This window comes from Pollachius pollachius (genome assembly GCF_949987615.1).
Source record: "Pollachius pollachius genome assembly, chromosome: 3".
NCBI classification, from domain to species: domain Eukaryota; kingdom Metazoa; phylum Chordata; class Actinopteri; order Gadiformes; family Gadidae; genus Pollachius; species Pollachius pollachius.
The window spans coordinates 21,830,401-21,849,231 of record NC_136936.1 but is presented as its reverse complement, the minus strand read 5'-3'; the positions used below and the strand labels follow the sequence as shown (position 1 = coordinate 21,849,231).

The 18,831-nt window shown below is 43.8% G+C and overlaps 1 protein-coding gene across 1 annotated transcript in view; it reads left to right on the top strand.

The window, feature by feature from the left end:
* Window positions 1–18,831, top strand: part of fat3a (FAT atypical cadherin 3a) — a gene marked incomplete at its 3' end in the record, with an annotated part of 149,039 nt that overhangs the window by 50,183 nt on the left and 80,025 nt on the right.

Here is an 18,831-nt window from a genome sequence, read left to right as displayed (position 1 = left end):
TACAAGCCAATTCTTATCCTGCTGCAGCAGCACATTGTGGAATCAGAATAAGACAAAAGGTACACGGCAGATTTATTACATCGTACCAATTGAGGTAGCTCTGGGAACAAAATCTTTTGAATTGGTTCTGTATTGAGCAAGCTAGTTTTACAAAACAAGGGTTAGGGTTAGGAACAGGAACTGTGTATGTCATCAAGGTCTAAAGAGCTATCATATACTTTCAGTGAACTGCGTATAAATTGAATTACAAAGTATCATACAGAAAATACAACAGATAACTCAACCAGTGATTTGAGAAATTCTGTTTCGTCTTATTACTTTTTATTCCCCTTACAAAAGGGTTGTTTCACAGATTGACAGTAAATGCAATATGTCATACAAAGAGTGACTCCTTTTTAAATCCTACTTTTTCAATCCATTCTCCATGGCCAGCTGTTATCTCTCTCAATGCCAGGTATTGTACTCTCATATCTCTGTGTGAGGAAACTTTAAAGGCTCTGTCTGAGCTCAAATCGTTTTCTTTTTTATCTTGTGTATTTTATTGGATTTTACACAAAAGCCTAAATGCCAGTCTATGTACACAGCTTGTTGTGGAACCATCGCTTTAATAGCTAACAATTAGAAAAGTATAAGCAGTTTCACTTTTTTACTTTTGCTGATATTCGCAGAGAGACTGTTTTCTAGGTTAAGTCTATGGGTGTTTTGGGTTCCTCAGACGCAATGTTCTGGACATCAGTGTTTCAACAGGGACAACTGTTATTCGTGACAGTTATTACAATTGTATATGTGCATACATGTGGTATTTTGGTACTTTTTTTCTGTTCTGCGTTTGTCAACCTCAGTTTTGGGTGGACCATTTAAGAAATTTGACATCAAATTGTAAACCCTTAAAATGCAAATGCAGCGACTGTGTCCCTGCCCCAGTACACCGCGACCGACGTAGCAACGCACACCCTCTACTTCAATCGCACCGTGTGAGCCAGAGTTCTGGTCCCTAGGTGATGAACAAGGGGCAGAGCAGAGAGGAGAATTTATGGTCCTTGTTAGCTGAGCCATGGCAAGCTTCATAAATCAGGGAGGAGGCGCTAGGAAACACTACAAATGCAATTACAACTTAAAGAGCATTACTCTGGCACCCCCTTCCTCTCTCTCTCGCTCTCTCTCTCTCTCTCTCTCTCTCTCTCTCTCTCTCTCTCTCTATTTCTCTCTCTCTCTGTATCAAGCACACACACACACACACACCCAGGCACACACACACACACACACACACACACACACACACACACACACACACATACCTGTGCACACCGATCCACATGCAAACACACACACACACACAACACACACACACACACACACACACACATGCACACACACATTCACACACACATACACAGCGTCATGAACAGTCAACAACGTGCACAACATGCACAACATGAGTGTATAGTGCATGAGGTTATTAGTCAGACCCGCCCGTTGAACCACGGCGATGTTGTGACAAAAACACAGAGGGAAGAGCAGCAGAAGAGCACTGCTATAAGCGTATTCACTCATTAGTTTGTCTAATATGCATGCAAAGCCACGTTTCCACCCTAAATTACACAGAACTTTCAGTCCTGGGAACTACAAGGGACTGAAGGTTCCCCCAGCCCCTTGTTGCCTGCGTTTCCACTGCAGTGTTAAGACTCAGGCAGCTCAGTAATAAAGGACACAAAAAAGCTTATGCTCTGTACTCAAGTACGTTAGTATTCAAGTTAACAGTGGCTGGTAGTGCCCACTGGTATTGAGATGAAAGATCAACACATGAAAAGAGACAGAAAGCAATAATTATATAATTGTAACTAACTACTATTGATGCAATAAGAGGACTGTGTGATTTACTGCATGTTGAAGTGAGCAACATTTTTTTGATTTGCTGCTGCAGATATTAAAGGGGCTTCAAATAAAATACTTTGATAACTCAACAATTCAGAGATGTTCAACGCTGCAAGCCCCGAAAGTTCTACTCCCCGAGCAGGGACATTTTGGCCAGTAAAATAATGTCTCTGGGACTTCATTTAGACCCTGGTTCCTACAGTGGAAACGTACTCAGTTCCTGCAAAGGTTCCTAGTACCGGGGTAAAGTTATTACAGTTGAAACGCAGCTACTGATCATCATGACCACTTTGAGTTCTCTTTTGAGACCCATGCAAGTATTTACTTTCCCTGCAAATAGATGCGCAACAAGAGAACACTAGTGCTTCCTAACGAGTGCTTCTTAGGCTGTATGTTTCGGAGCTATGGAAATGATCTACTTCTTCTCAATTTGAAGTATACAAGATTCTGCGAGTGGCCATACAATCCTAGTTAGACTTCAAGACTTTAGGAGCTGACTTTGTGATTCTATTTTACAGCACTCTTGATATTTGATATATGGTCGATGTGTACTAACCGCATTAGTCTTTGACATAGTATCATCATTCAAGAATTTTATATTTATATTCACCACTCTAAGTGTCATATGCCGACAAGAAGACCATTAGGGCAAAAGGGATGGAATGTCTTCCCATCACCTACTTAACTTTTATTTTGTACTTGTTTGTCAGGGATAGTGCAGGAAACATTGTTACAGGTTAAAAAACATGACACAATGTACTGGTGAGGCTTTCCTTCATAGAAGAAATGGTCAATACAATGTGAATATCATTCCAATATAGATTCATGTTTATATAATGTTATATAATATTATAAAAAATGTCCATTGTTGACGTTTCTTTATGCATTCACGTCTTTATCGAAGAAAGATAATTTTGCGCGAATAGGTCCTCAAAATCCACAAATTTATTTATATTTATAGGTACACACACACACACACACACACACACACACACACACACACACATTCTCACTCTCTTACACACACCTCAGAAAGGACACACCCTGCTGCTGCTGACCTTTTTCCTCCCTCCTCCCCCTCGGTTCAGTAGGAAGCCCTTCACATCAAGACCCTTCATCACAATGTCACTTATCCTTGGGAACCACCGTGCTCCGAGTGCAGGGAGGGAGCGAGGAGAGGGGAGGAAAATAAGCGAGAGACGGAGAATGAAAGAGAGGCGAAGACGGGAGGGGAGATTCACAGCTCCTAATTCTCTGGCGATTCATTTTTTAACGGCATGGAGTAGGCCCTCCGTCTTTGTTTTGACAACAAAACAAGCTTTGTTGAGAGGCTTTTTGTGTGGAGCCGCGATTAAACACGAAGGCGGACAGGCAGAGTGTGGGACACACACACACACACGCACACACACACACACACACACACACACACACACACACACACACACACACACACACACACACACACACACACACACACACACACACATTCAACAGTAAGTGCACATCAGACCGCTAGCTTGCACATTTCTCACGCGAGGCTTCTCGCTAATTTAATTCCGATTAACGAGGTACGTTGATTAAAAGAAAATTAAAAAAAAACAACAAAAAGCAAAAACATACTTTTACAACACTCCACTCCCCCCAAACTCATCACCATCACCACCGCAGTGATCACCAAACCTACCGAGGTTCAATGTGAAAGTCCAAACACTCATCAGTGCTTTTGTGTCGGCTCTCTTGCTTTTCTTATTGGAACCATTCAGGGGTTCAACTATAGTGGGAAAGAAGCAGGCTTGATGGGTAGGGTGGAGCAATTTTTTTTCACTTTCTGAACCAGAATTAAGCCTTCCAGCACACACACACACTCACAAGCACTCCCCTGCCCCCTTCCCATGAATGCTGTTAGAGTGCACGCCACAGGACCACAGGGCCGGGCCACTGCACGTTTTGTTGCCAGTGGCGCATTAAGGAGCAGGCGGTTTTATCATTACAGTAATTAGTGGATTAATGGCGGCATTCATCATCACTGGAGGGTCAGGAGAGGGGAAGGCAAGTGCTTTTATCAAGTACTGCAGCAGGCTTGACGTGTGTGTGTGTGTGTGTGTGTGTGTGTGTGTGTGTGTGTGTGTGTGTGTGTGTACATTGAGTACTAGAGTACTGTTGAACTGTTGCAAGCTCACAAATTATGTTTATTTTTCAAACCTTTGGGTTTAAACCTTTTCTGTTTAGAGTGATTGGTGTTAAGTTGATGGTGTACCTCAGTACTCCAAACATTGCTATTCACACGTTAAAATTAGGAGTCGTTAGATTTGGTTAATTAAGAAGAAGATTAAAAAATGATGGAACAGGATGGAAAGTGTTGCAATCTAATATTTTCATTAACACGACAAGACTTGGATGGATGAGGAGAGGGTTGAAGGGTTCAAGTTGTCTTTTTGAGCTTTAGACAACTTGCGACGGTGCACAGATCCAAAATCAGTCTCAATTATTTCCACCATACTTAACATTTATACAGCTGAATATAAGCCTATTGATGCAGGGCTCAGGCTGGGGGCCCTTCATTTGAAAGGTGGTTAACGTGCGGTCCTCGTTGGGTATTTACGTCTCATTCTTAGGGAGCGTTAATTCAGGAGACCCCAATGCAACGTACGTTGAAGAATAGGTCCATCATTCCAGCCTGTAACATGCCACTCAGGTCGATATGAATAGCAGCGAGCTAGATGTTGCACACGCCGATAAGTGTGTGCGCCGTTTTCCAGTATTTGTGCCTCTAGTTCATAGTGTGGGCGTCTAGCAAGCACATTTTATTCATCTAGATGTTAGAAATAAGCCAGACACTGCTGAAGCGAGATAGCCTCGTGAGGCCGCCTCATGATCTCGTAAGTTCACATTCTGTTTCTCTGCAGATCAGTCTGTCTTCGATCTTGTTAAAAATAGAAAATCACATTTTTAAAAGCAGTATACAAATACCATAGAACCAACCAGCGCTAGGGGGGCAGGTTCAGTTCACGGCGAACAAGGAGCAGGACAGTCTGCAGACCATCCAACAATAGCGGCGCCCAAGGAAACTGCAGCAAAATCGTGGAATAGAATCGTTAATATATATTTTAAGATAAAGTTCAAACAGAAATGAAAGAAAGGATGATGTTCCTTTGCTTAATTTACGGATTCAGAAAGAGCGAAGAGCGCAATAACTTAGTCGATCTGATAGGCTTAGTTTTTAGCACACACTTTAACACAATATTTGGATGTTCTCACGAGACTAGAATCAGTTTTCTAGCTTTAATATAGCCATACAGGTAAAAATGTGGTTATTTAACTATAGTGCCTTAGAATATGGCTGCATTTTAAAGAAACAGTGGACATCTTCCTTATTTTGCAGGCCTTTCCCTCCACAGTGGCTTTATAGATACGGCGGTAGCTTTAGTTGGAGCCGATGTAGACATTGTTAGGCAGATATCGTTAACCTATTTTTGTCTGGTGCTGGCCACCGCCTCCTCTAGCTTATTAGAATCTATAAATGCCTCAAGCTTTTGTTGCCCACGCATACCTCCTCTCTCTCCCGGTCTCTCTGCTGTGCTCTTTCTCTCTATGTTTTTTTTTTTTTTTTCCGATTGAGGGCAGTTGGTACCCCTTGCGAGATGGCAGGGCAGGGCATCAAGCTTGGGCTGTTGGCTGCAAAACCCTATTCTAAGCACACACACACACAGATACACACACACACAGACACACATACACATACACACACACGCACACAATTACCACACATACAAACACATACACAGTCTCAATTTCCTGCACAGAGACGAAAAAATAACATTGGTAATTATAGCCTTTGGTTGCCCTCACTGCCGGAATAGCCAACACACCCACATGCACGCACGCACGCACGCACGCATATATATTATATAGTATATGTGTGTACTCACTCTGTGTAATGGCCATGTATAATTCAGGGACATAGCACTGCAACCAATTAGGTTTACACATAATAATAACTTCCTTAAACCAGCGCTCATCAATGCACACAAAAAAAAAAGTGTTTATATTTCAAATGGGCCAAGGCACAAATACACACACACTGTGCATGTACTATATGTATGGTAACTTCAGAATTTGTGCTATTATTATTGTAACAACATAAATTCCTTACTAGAGCCACAATGCCAATTTGGTCTGATAAGTAGTCAGAAACGTTATATAACACCCATGCACATACATGCACGCAAGCAGTAATCTTGATGAAGGGCACTGGAGATGTTCATCCAGACCTTGATAGGAGTTTCCACTGTGTGGATTCTCCTGATGTGTTCTGTTATGATGGCGGTTCACAGACCTATAGCTAATGCAGTGGGAGTGCCGTTTTCTAGTAGGAAGCCATGGCCAAAAGTCACCCTTTGACGGCAAGAAAATATGAGGATTTATGAAAGTTAGGTTTTTGCTTCAGGTATCCATCAACACTACCTTTGGTAGCAAAGCAACCTTACAAGTCATTCAGAGTTATAGAGGAAAAATGGGAACAGGTGCAATCAGAGTGTTCCAGGCAGAAGAATAATGTACAGGCAAGTGTTCAGATTATTAGGTCGTCTAAAAATATCAATACAGGATCCAACTTTTAGAAAAAAAATATTATTGGATTTTTAGTTTTCTCCACATAGTTCTCCACATTACACGTAGATGCCCATCGTAATTTCAATTTAGAATATAGTGTGAGACTGTATGTGAGTATATACAGGGTAAGTGCATGTGTTTTTATCTGTGTGTGCATGTGTTAGTGCATGTATGTGTGTGTGTGTAAGTCTGAGTGTGAGCGTCCTCCACAGTCCCGTTCAGTTCAAAGGTCAACTGAATGGATTACTCCATCACAAGTTCCACATGCATGTCCTCGAAAAATGGGAACCGGCCCCCAGGGCCCAAGGATGGAGGATGGCCTTGTAACAACATTGTTCTGCCTTGCTCTGGTTATTTTCTGCCGCAGGACAGCGGTGTCATATGGACAAATTGTAAGGCTCAATGATGTTGACATAAACAGAGTTAGTCAGGAATGAATTAAGAGGCCAGTGTGCCAAGTGGAGCTTCAGTATGCAACAGGTCTGTATAGAAACATAAACAGTATAAACTACAAACATAGCAGAAGAACACATCCAGCTCTGTAGACAGAACTGGAACATGTATTTGTGAAAGACTATTCCCCAGATGATCAATTATGCATTTCTGTTTAGTATAGAAGGGGCATCATAATTAATTGATGTAAACAACAACTTTATCTTGACGTCAAAGAAGGTGAGAGTTTAGTTTAGCAAGCTCATGAACATAGCGTTTTTCTACAGCACTGTAGCACATAGATTAGCATGCTAACCGCAGGCTCTGCTGTCTGCAATGCAGAGCAGACAGTTGCTGTTAAGGGACAGCAACTGTCCCAACACCACCCGCGTGGTCTCGTCATCCGTCCGTAACCCCCGACCCCACCCCGCCTATGCTGTGCTGATAGTTGGTTAGTTTGATTCATGAGCTTCCAGGGTAGGTGGAGCGGGTCAGAGGGAGGCTGTTCTGGAGGTCAGAGGTCGTTAGGTCAAAGAGCACTAATGAGGGGGAAAGGATGTTGTTGGGGGGAGATTAAAGATGAGAAATATGTCACTGTTGTTGATGTTAGTGTATCTTAGTATATATGTGTGTGTGTGTGTGTGTGTGTGTGTGTGTGTGTGTATGTGTGTGTGTGTGTGTGTGTGTGTGTGTGTGTGTGTGTGTGTGTGTGTTTGAGTGTGTGTCGTGAGACCACACTTATCTGTCACTTACAATTGCCCTAGCTGACATTCAAAGTATTGAGTAGCGAGCGAATGCAAACTATTTGTGTCATTTTATATTTTAGCTTTGTTTATGATTTGCCCATGTCTCTATTCATCACACACGATGAATGACATTTGTAAAGTTCTGTAAATGTGTCTTTCCTTGATGTATCAAATAGTTCTGGCTATTAGTATTTTATTGTAAATATCCGAGTGTATGTGTATCTATCTCTCTCTCTCTCTCTCTCTCTCTCTCATCCTCTCTCTCCTCTCTCTCTCTGTCTCTCTCCCCCTCCTGACCTCCTGTCTGGTTCATCAGTTAAAGGCAATTATGCAGCATTTTCCACTAAAGAATGCTAGAATCGTAGCAGTTAAATAGACTGATTGATCAAACCCTGAACCTCATATAGCCAGTGAATACGAGAATATGCTCCGTACTTTAATCAAAATATCCTATGTATTTATTATGGAGTTTGTTTTTTAGTACAAATGTAAAATGAAGAAGCAAATGGCAGTTTGTGGATGAGGGGGATTATGGAGGGGTTGTGCAGTCTTAAATCATCCACGTTTTTGAGACGTTTGTTTTTGAGGTTGTTTCACTGTTCAATTACTAAAAGTAGGCTATCATTCTTTAGGAGGCAGTTGGTAACGCTATCTAGACCATCATGTTATCAAAAGCAAACTATTGTATATTCACATACCGTAGCGCAAGGAAACTTTGGCTTGTAGCGCAGACTGCTATCGAGATGAATGATAAGAGAAAGCGATAATTACATGAATGTAGTTAACAACCATGGATACAATAAGGGGACTGTGCAATTAACTGAACAAAAAAAGGTTTGTCGGTTTGTGGCTGCAGATTTTGAAATGGCTTAAATAAAATGCTTTGCATTCTTGACCAATCAGAGAAGTTCAGCGCTGCAAGCCCCACCCCCAAAGTCCCTGTACTTTTGGAAAGTATTACCCCCGAGCAGGGACATTTTGGGGGGTTAAATGTCCCAGGAACTTAATTTAGACTCTCATCCAGCGGTGGAAATGCATTCCTTAGAGTTCCTCCAAAGGTAGATGTACAGTGGAAAATGATCAGTGAAACAATCTCTTTGTTGTACAAAAATAGAGAAATTATACAACAAGACATGCACCACGTAGGCAGTCAAAAACATTTTATTTTTCACTTCTGTCTTTGTTAACCGTCTCTATCAGACGAAGCATGGGAGGGGGTTTAAAAGTGTTTAAAAATATCTCATCACTGACAGACAATGAATCCTAGAATAGAAGATAAGCTCTGGCTTTTGAGCCACTGCAATATGAAAAGTGCAATATTATTCAAAATCCTGAATAACAAATTTTCAGGGGGGTCCACACGGCATGCTTAGCGTACACATCCATATGAATCCATGATCTTACAAAATGTAACTCCCAAGAATCTCCCTTGTTGTAATGAAAAAGTCGGTTCTCAAATTATTTCAGGGACACGGCATATGTTAGTAATGGATACAGTATGCCATATCTGTATTCTTAGCCGCCAACACCTCAGATGACACCTCAAAAAACCAGGCCTGCATCTGAAAAAACTAAATGAAAGGCATGTCCATAATCTTCCCTGGCTGCTTAGCATAGCGGCGGTGGCCCCAGGCTGGCCAGGGTCAATTTAGCTTTGAAATGTCCCTGTAAAGCAATCGTTCTAAAATATAGAAATGCTGTCTGGCTAGACCAGGGAGGGAGGGGTTATGCTGGGGCTAGGGTCCATGCTTAAAGAAGAGGCCGAGATGCGGCATTAACATTCACATGGGCAGCTTCAGAGAAAATTCTTCAGAGGGACTTCTTTAGAAAGAACTTTAAAAAATGACTATCTCATCATTTACATTTTGACCAGCTGTCAGCTCTGATTGAAGTCCACACATACCAAAGAAATTGACATAGAAAATTGTCAGGGAATATTTTGGATCGGTCTTGTTCCCGGTTTCTTTTGATCTTCCACACTTACACTCACACATATAAACACACACACACACACACACACACACACACACACACACACACACACACACACACACACACACACACACACACACACACAGACACACACACACGCACACACAAACACAGACAAATGGACACTCAAAGGAAGAGAGAGAAAGAGAGAGAGAGCGGACACACACCAAAAGCATGGAGAGGGAGAGAAATAAGAGGCGAGAGGGCAAACACCAAAGGCAGGGAGAGAAAGAGAGGGAGAGGACAAATAGACTTTCACCGCTCACCGACCGAGCTCTTAAGCACAGGGATCAAATGAAGGACAATGGCTCATTTCACTTTTATGTCCCTCTCTAACCCCTCTACCTCTCTCGATCATTCAGAGCCTCTCTCTCTCTCTCCTATTGGTGCACACACTCATTGAGACAAATGCACACCAAATGACACACACGCACACACACACACACACAACACCACTAAAGGATTGTGTGTGCAGGGCACCTGCTCATGCTGACGTGCACTTTCTTGATCTCCACAGATTCCGCTGAAAGTGCCTTGCAGATGCATAAACACACTCGATTACCCACGGATGCATGCTTATTACACACAAACAAACAGCCATGCCCAAATTTAAATGTTTAGTTCCCTGAAAGATACTGAATCTCATTTAATGGTCAGAAAGTTTGTCTTCATTCTTAAACTCTTCTTTTATCCGCCTCTCTATGCCTTATGTTATTTTAATGTAGCCTTCAAGTCTTAAACATAAACAGTATTTGGTGTCAAACCCGCACAGACACGTTTCAAATCAAATTAACCACAATGCTAGTAAGTATTTTAATTAGGTTATGTAATTACATGGTGAAAGTAGAAGAAGAATATGTGTGTAGCCTTAACACTATTACAAATAAAGTAAAGGTTAAAATCATGCACACACACAGACACACACACACACAGACAGACAGACAGAAACAAAGACACACACACACACACACACACACACACACACACAGACACACACACACACACACACACACACACACACACACACACACACACACACACACACACACACACATACCTACCCGTATCTTATGGTTTAGGAATTACTGAAGATGAGCCTTGAAAATAGCTTGATTGTGCCAAGGGAAATACAGACAGTGCTGGATGACTCTGTATGAGAGGCAGGGTTACATGCACAAGTATTATAGATAATGGCACTATTCACTGCTAATCTGATTATCCTCCCAGTATGAGGGCTGGTTTGTTTTTTCTTTCTCGTGGCGGTTTGTGTGCGTTTCGAGTCTGCAGAATGGGATGGTGGCACTGTTTGAGCGTGTTAAGATTTCTGCATAGACTAACATGGTGGCAAACATTGCCTCAGAAAGAATAAATTGTACTGAGTGGCACATTACACAGACTTTACAGTCTTTTCTCTCTCTCTCTCTCTCTCTCTCTCTCTCTCTCTCTCTCTCTCTCTCTCTCTCTCTCTCTCTCTCTTGTGTATGTCTGAATGACAGACATACACAAGTATGGCCGTTCTATTTGATCCTTGCATCACTACCATGTCCCGCTGCGGTGTGAAGCTGCTGTGCGACTATTGAAGTAAACTAGCCGGTTCAATCTCTTTCCTCTCGCTCTCCCTTTCCCAGATCTCTGTCAGCCGATCCATCTCTTTCTCCTCAGACACTGCATCTCACCCCGCCCCCTCCTTCCTCACATTCTCATTCCATACCCTCATCTTGCTGGAGGATTTTGTCTCTCACTCCAGACTCCCTCCCTCTCCCAGGATCTCGTCAAGACCCCCTGACTCCGGTCCAAGTGTGACCGCCAACGCCCGTGTCTTGTCATATCTTTCTATCAGTCACCATCTCCTGCCCGCACAATAAGCCAGAATAAATATTCCCAGTGAACGTCTGGTCTTCAATACGGGGTGAAATGAAATCCCTTAATGCTATTATGTATTCGCTCCTCAGGATTATTTTCCTTTACTGCAGCAACACATCTCTCATTTGATCACGATTATTTTTGGTATGTGGTTAAATCCACGAGTTAGTTACTGGTGTTTTTATAAATACACACCGTTGGCTATATTCGTCTGGCTTTTGGAGCAGATAAACACAGCACAGCAAGCTTTCCTTTCTCAGCACATCTGGAATGTTTCAGTTGTTTTATGGCCTCTCTCCACCATTAGTATCATACCCTACACAGAGGTGTAGTAGTAGGGGTAAAAACAGGTGTGGCTCATTAAGATAATTATGGTTCTGTAGGAATGTGCCAGTGCAATGATTAACGCCATGAGATACACATGGACAACCCTGCTACTACACACCTGGGATGAAGGCCTATTGAATATTGTAAGCCGTTATATAAAATAAATACAAATCAACAAGTGGAATCGCCACCATGCAGAGAGGCATTGATGACTCTTCACACCCACATGAGCAGATCTGCATGGAGAGCACCAATCTGCATTCCCTGCGAAATGAATTATCTTAATTATTGTTATTAATTATCTGCTGAAACGAAGCTGGAAGCACCACACGCAATGTTTTGGGTTATTGTGGAATTAATTTTCCCTCAAAATATGCCCCACTCAGTCCAGATGAGATGTCAGTTCCATGGCCAGAAAGGTTAACCTGGGTTAAGTGGTTTGGTGAGGACGGCTAATCAACTGCCTAATGGCTCCTTCACAAATGATTCCCCCAGTTTAATTCCATTAACGACCACCCCCACCTCTCCCGCCCTTGTCAACAGTTCTGTCACCGTGACAACAAGCAATTGCCTTTCAGTTGGGGTGGCGGGATGGACAAGGAGGAGGCGGGGCAATTCATACACCAATCACCTTTCAGACAGAGAGAGGGAGAGAGAGAGAGAGAGAGAGGGAGAGAGAGAGACCAGGGTCAGGTGAAGGACGGTGAGGATGAGTGATACAAGACGGTGGATAAGGTGTGTGTGAGTGCATATGTGTGTGTAGACTCACTAATGAATTATACAAAAATGGAGGTGGCAGGGAACAGAGAGAGAGAGAGAGCGAGAGAGAGAGAGAGAGAGAGAGAGAGAGAGAGAGAGAGAGAGAGAGAGAGAGAGAGAGAGAGAGACTATAATTGGTTCATTGTCACGGTGCAGCGTGGAGACGTAATGGGATTACCTTGATTACATAAATGGCTGTTAATTGTTTTGGCGCCGTGTTTTACATTCTACACTGCCGTGCTAACGCGGCGCCGCAGATGTACGATGGTGACGGGCGGGGGAGGGGGGGCAGAGACAGGAAGTAGCATCAGGAGGAAGGTGATAAGGAGAAACAGAAGGAGAGAGAGAGACACCATAAAGGAGAAGGGTGAAGAGAACACGGGCGATAACGGAGAGAGAGAGATACATAGAGAGAGAGAGAGAGAGAGAGAGAGAGAGAGAGAGAGAGAGAGAGTGAGAGAGAGAGAGAGAGACAGAGAGAGAGAGACAGCGCGAGAGAGACAGAGAGAGCGAGAGAGAAAGAGATGTACCTTGCTCGGCCTAAGGGTATGGCGCCGTGCATTGGTGTGTGTGTGTGTGTGTGTGTGTGTGTGTGTATGTGTGTGTGTGTGTGTGTTTGTGTGTGTGTGTGTGTGTGTGTGTGTGTGTGTGCTGTAGGAACGCTCTCATGTGACTTCTGTGGAGGCATGTGGCACAGCACGTACGGATCACGGATGCGTCGTAAATCGGCAGCTGTAGATGCAGGCATTCCGCCGGGCGCGTTCCATCCTCCTTCACCTCCACCCCTTCATCTATATATCTTTTATATGCCTCCCCCGCCCCCCTGCTCTTTTTTCCATTCAATCTCATCCCCCTTTTCTCTCTATCTCCCTCTTTCCCTCTTTGATGTGCCGGTAAAGATATATAACTGTTAAGGATCCCATCTTGTGAATAAACCAACGGATAACCACATCAAAAAGACTACGCCCACAAAGTACAACACAATGATGGAGCCGCACAAGACTCCATCAATATTCACTCGACTTTGGTTGTAGTGCCTTTTGCTAGCTTAGAAGCATTTCTTGGATTCCTGGTAATTAATCTATAATGGCCCTGCAGTCGTGTGAAGGCCATGGAACGGCTTTGGGCCATCATTCACGGCACATTCATGATATGTTAATAAGTAGAAAAGAGGATGTATGAAGTGGACATAAAAGATACTTTCATGGTATGGCAGTGTACATGCACTGTGTGTGTGTGTGAGTGTATGTGTGTGTGTGTGTGTGTGTGTGTGTGTGTGTGTGTGTGTGTGTGTGTGTGTGTGTGTGTGTGTTTGTGTCTGTGTGTCTGTGTGTGTATGAAGTGTGCAAATGTGGCCGGGCGTGCCTGCATGTGTGTCTGTGTCTGCACATGTGACCTGGTGTGCGTGCATGTGTGTGTCATGTAGGAAGCCAGATCATGCGTTTTAATTAACATTTTCATCCTTTTTTCAAAGATCTTCACATCATTGCCTTCAACCTTTCAATGCTTGCCATTAAACCTGCAGTATAATTCTTTAATGTAACACTCCGATAATTTATCATTATTACTTCTCAAAAAACATATTCATACCACCCATGTTTTAAGCAGGTCTACCTCTCAATGAATAATATTTCAATGTCCATGAATGACAAACTGCATGGATAAGCATTTAAGCTAATGTTTAGCCCACAATGTCAAACAAATAACACACAATTCAAATTAATCAGCTCTTCTTTTTCCCTGGTGGTACAACCATTGTGTAAAGTGATACCAGGTTACATCTCCTTGGCTCACCTTCCAATCCTCATAAAACACACAAGCATGTCACCTGTCTTGCTAGGTCTGGTTGTAGCTAGTATCCACTGGGGAAGTCTGCTGATCATGCCCATGTTTTATCGTGGCTAGTGTTTTCTCACCTACGTCTTTATTGACGTGGCAATAAACATGTCGACCTGCGACACGGCCCCTCTGAGCCCAACCCCCTCCGCCCCCTGCCCTAGCAGACATCAATAAATCACCGTCGGACTGACGGCCTTTAGTGGGCCCAGAACAGAGGCACTGCGCCACGGAGCGGAAGGGGAACACCACAGACACGAGCTGCTGGGTTGTGGAACAGCTTTGTCAGCGGGGCTGTGCAGGCCTCCAGACTAGAGTCAGTTAGCATCCCTAGCTAGCTGGTTGTCAGTGAGTTCTAACTCTCCACAGCACTGTTGTCCGTCTGCTGACGGATGGTCCTGAAAGTAGAGATTGGGCTGCAGGTGTTACACCTGTGTTAAGTGTTAGCAGTGGTCAATGGGTCCCCTGTGTCCTAATCACAGCCTGCTGCTAGTCCACACTCACAAACATGCACTCGCCTGCACGCATGCACACACAGCTACACGATAGGTGTGCAAATAAACATACACACATACACACGCAGAGATATACACACACACATGCAGACACATACACACAAACACACATACGTACAAAATTTACACACAAGTATAGATTAGAGCTTATAAATTAAAGGGAGGAAGTCTTATTTGGCTCCTTCTGGTGGTGTATGTGTGTGTGTGTGTGTGTGTGTGTGTGTGTGTGTGTGTGTGGTGTTTGTGTGATTGTCTGTGTGTGTGTGCGTGTGCGTCTGTATGTGAGAGAGACTTCATCGCCGTGGTTCATTTGATATAAGTATACAGGAAAGGGCTTCCCCACTGATCGCTGCATAATCAGCAGAGGTTTAGATTGAAGGATGGAGGTGCCTAAAATAATGGTTCCCATGACACCACCACACAAGTACACACACACACGCACACACAGCCCAATATAACGGTGCTCTAAAATGAACGCTTCATTGGCCACAGGTCTATCTCCAATGGCAGCCATGGACCGATTTCTCTTTCTATCCCTCTCTCTCTCTCTCTCTCTCTCTCTCTGTCTCTCTGTCTCTCTCTGTCTCTCTCTCTCAGTCTGTCTGCCAGTCTTGTTCGCACCCTCATTCCCTCTCGCTTTCACAATGACATGGCCCTCTTCCCACCTCCTAACACACACTGTATAATAAGAGATGTAGTACAAGTTTAAATGGAGAATGAATGAGGTAACAGTCAAACAACAAGTCGTGTCAGGGTTGAGGATCAACACAGAAAGGGGATGCTTTTCATCTCCTACAGATGGAAAGCATCGGGACACATGTTTCTTAATGTCTCATAGAGCCATGGTGCTTCACACTTCTGTCGTCTCCTCGACTTCACAAGTACTCCTCATGGGTTTCTCTATTTATAAACTGTAAGGCGACTGAATCTGGGCCAATGGGAGCGAGGTGTTTGATGCAGGGGTAGTTGGAGACATAAGGGTTAATGAGTTAAAGGCAAGTAAGTTGACAGAAGAAGAGAGAATATAGAGAATCTGTAGTGAAAAGGAAAATATGATGGTGTGTGGGTTTGTGTGGAGAGATTTGTTTTCAAACCAATATATTAGTCTTGACTTGTGACATGAATCCATTGTCTGGATTCAATCAGCAAACTAATTGTCACCATTTTGAAACACACAAAACAAATCCCTCCCCTCTCCTCTCCTCCTCTGAGAGATAATTACACTGATTATATCCTTGAATATCTTTCTGTATGTTTCAGGTTCTGAGTGTTGATAGTATAAAAAGTGCACAAACATAAAAGTATGCTCTCCTAACTGTGCATGTGTCAAACCCGACTGGGTTTTGAGCATGCGCCGCCGTCTCCCTGTCGTCTGAGAGGGCCGGGCCGCGGTTCCAGCGATAATTGGATGGTTCCGAAGCCAAGTCTTGTCTCAGCAAACTGTGAGAAAAATACTGTGCGAGACAGCACTTCCACATTTAGCCAAGCGTTACGCTGGCAAAGCACAACACGTGAGGAGGGGGAGCAGAGTTGCCTGTTAAGAATCACCAGTGACAAATATGCACATGGTCACAAACACGCACACGCAAACAAACAAATACACACCAATTGATGGCAGACCATTTAACAAATAGAGATTTCAAAGAGTGTTCTGCTTTTTGTTGCAGGCCTGGCCGTGTGTATTGGTTTACTGAATCAAACATGGCGGGGGGGGGTACCTTGGAGGTTTGAGGTCATTGGTGCCTGTTAATCCCTCTCGCTCTTTTATGCGGTTCAGGAATATCTCCGTAAAGACGGATTCGTTGCGAAACCGCATCGAAACGCTGTGGTACACATTCCAGGCCCATAAGGGGCGGTGCTTCTGCTACAGAACTCCAGCAAGAAGAAGAAGAAGAAGAAGAAGAAGAAGAAGAAGAAGAAGAAGAAGAAGAAGAAGAAGAAGAAGAAGAAGAAGAAGAAGAAGAAGAAGAAGAGGCGAGCACGCGCATAAAGCCTGCTCGCTGTTTACAAAAATACAGTCCGAGAAGTACAGGCCCTGTCCAGACGGGCGAAAATGATCTTTTCTCCTCCGTTTTCCTTTGATGCGTTTCAGGAATATCTCCGTTAAGACGGACTCATTGCGAAGAAGCATTGAGCTGTAGAAACGCTGTAGTAAATGTTGAAGGCGCTGGTTCGCCACAAAAAAAAGTGGAGCGCATCAAGCCCGTGCACGCTGTATACAAAGAGGAGGAGATTCAACCTTTTAAATTCAGCAGAATACTTTTGAATGTACAGTTAGTAGTTCAATTGATCAAGGGGCTGTATTTAAAGCTACAAAAATAATACAAATAAAAAAGGGGGGGCAATGACGTCATTGTTTGCGTGTCAGGCGTCCACATGAATCCTAATACGAAACCGCATAGGTCCGGATATATTTGAAACCCTCCTGGGACATGGTTTCAGAAAAGTGTGTTTTCGGGCACAGGATCAGCCAGATCCGTCAGGACAGTCGGCCGAAACGCACAAGACTTATGCATTTTCACCAAAAAATCGGCTCCGTGTGGACGGGGCTTAAGGCAAGAGGTCTGGCCCCGGGGCTCATAATAGCTCTGGCGGCTTTACGTCCAGACTATCAATGTGCTGCCATTCACCATACTTCCTTCCAGTTATCCTGATGGGGGCCCCCGCACTATGACATCATCACATCACCATTATAACCCTTTCTCTTGAGACTAATTCCTCCGGCCTTTGTGTTAATTTTCCATGATAAAGACATGACTAGCACTGCTGGTGATGTCATGACATGCTCTGTCTCTGCCCCTGTGGCGGTGTCTACGTGTGTATCCCAATCCCTGGTTCTATTTAGTAACTCATCGGCCTGCTCCTGTTTGCTGGTTTCATTGAAGTGGGCAGTATGTTTGGCGCTCCGGCTCCTCATCATGGCCCATCAGGGTCCATCGGGAACAGGCAATAAAATAGCTGACTGAAACGTGGAGAGAATTAGATCTACCTCTAACACATCGGCCCCAGCCTCCCGGCCCAAAAGTGGGTGAAAATCAGCTCTGCCCTGGCGCCAGGGGCTGTTTCTCCGGACCCCGGCGCTGTCCCAGACCAACACGGCGCCATCCCACAGAGTGTTATACCGTAACTCTTCTGGGCTAAGCTATCCGTCCCACTGAAACCGCTCTTCTCTGGTTTCCACCACACTTGGTAATGACGATCTGATTGGTAGTTGACCTCTTTCTCTGTTCTCTCTCTCTCTGTCACACACTCATGGCTGATCCTCATGGCTGACTCACAATGGATGACCTTCCTCTCTCCTGCCTTCAGCCGTCTATCTTACCATTATGTTCATAACGGCTATAATCTCCTGCCTCCGAGGCATCCGTTCTACGGTGTATCGTGTGTTTGTCGCCGTGCACGATGGAATAGATAGTTAGATGATGCAGGTGCCAAGCCAGATGGTTTCGTGGTTAAACCGCTGTCCGGATCCGGAAATCACCACAAACCAAGGTGGTTCAGACAGGTGTTTTCGGTCGGACCGGTAGGCCGACAGACTCTTGCTCCTCCATGGCAATCCGTTTCTTGGCCCAAAAGGGTGTTCATCTGACTAACATATATAGTTTGTGAATAGTGCTCACTGAAAATCCCATATGCATAAACTCAGGCTTTGATTAATTCATTTTGAATGCAAACATCGGAGTCAAGGATTTTATTCAAATATCTAACCCATAAGGTTCCTTTTTTTTATCAACCTTTCTTCAGGGAAGTATTGGTCTTGGCCCAGTATAAATATTGACAGTCACCGCACTTTTCTCTTTGTTTCCTCTTGTGGGCATTTACTGCCTTGCTGAATGGCAGCGGCGGCTCACAGAGGCAGCTATTAACATGCTTAA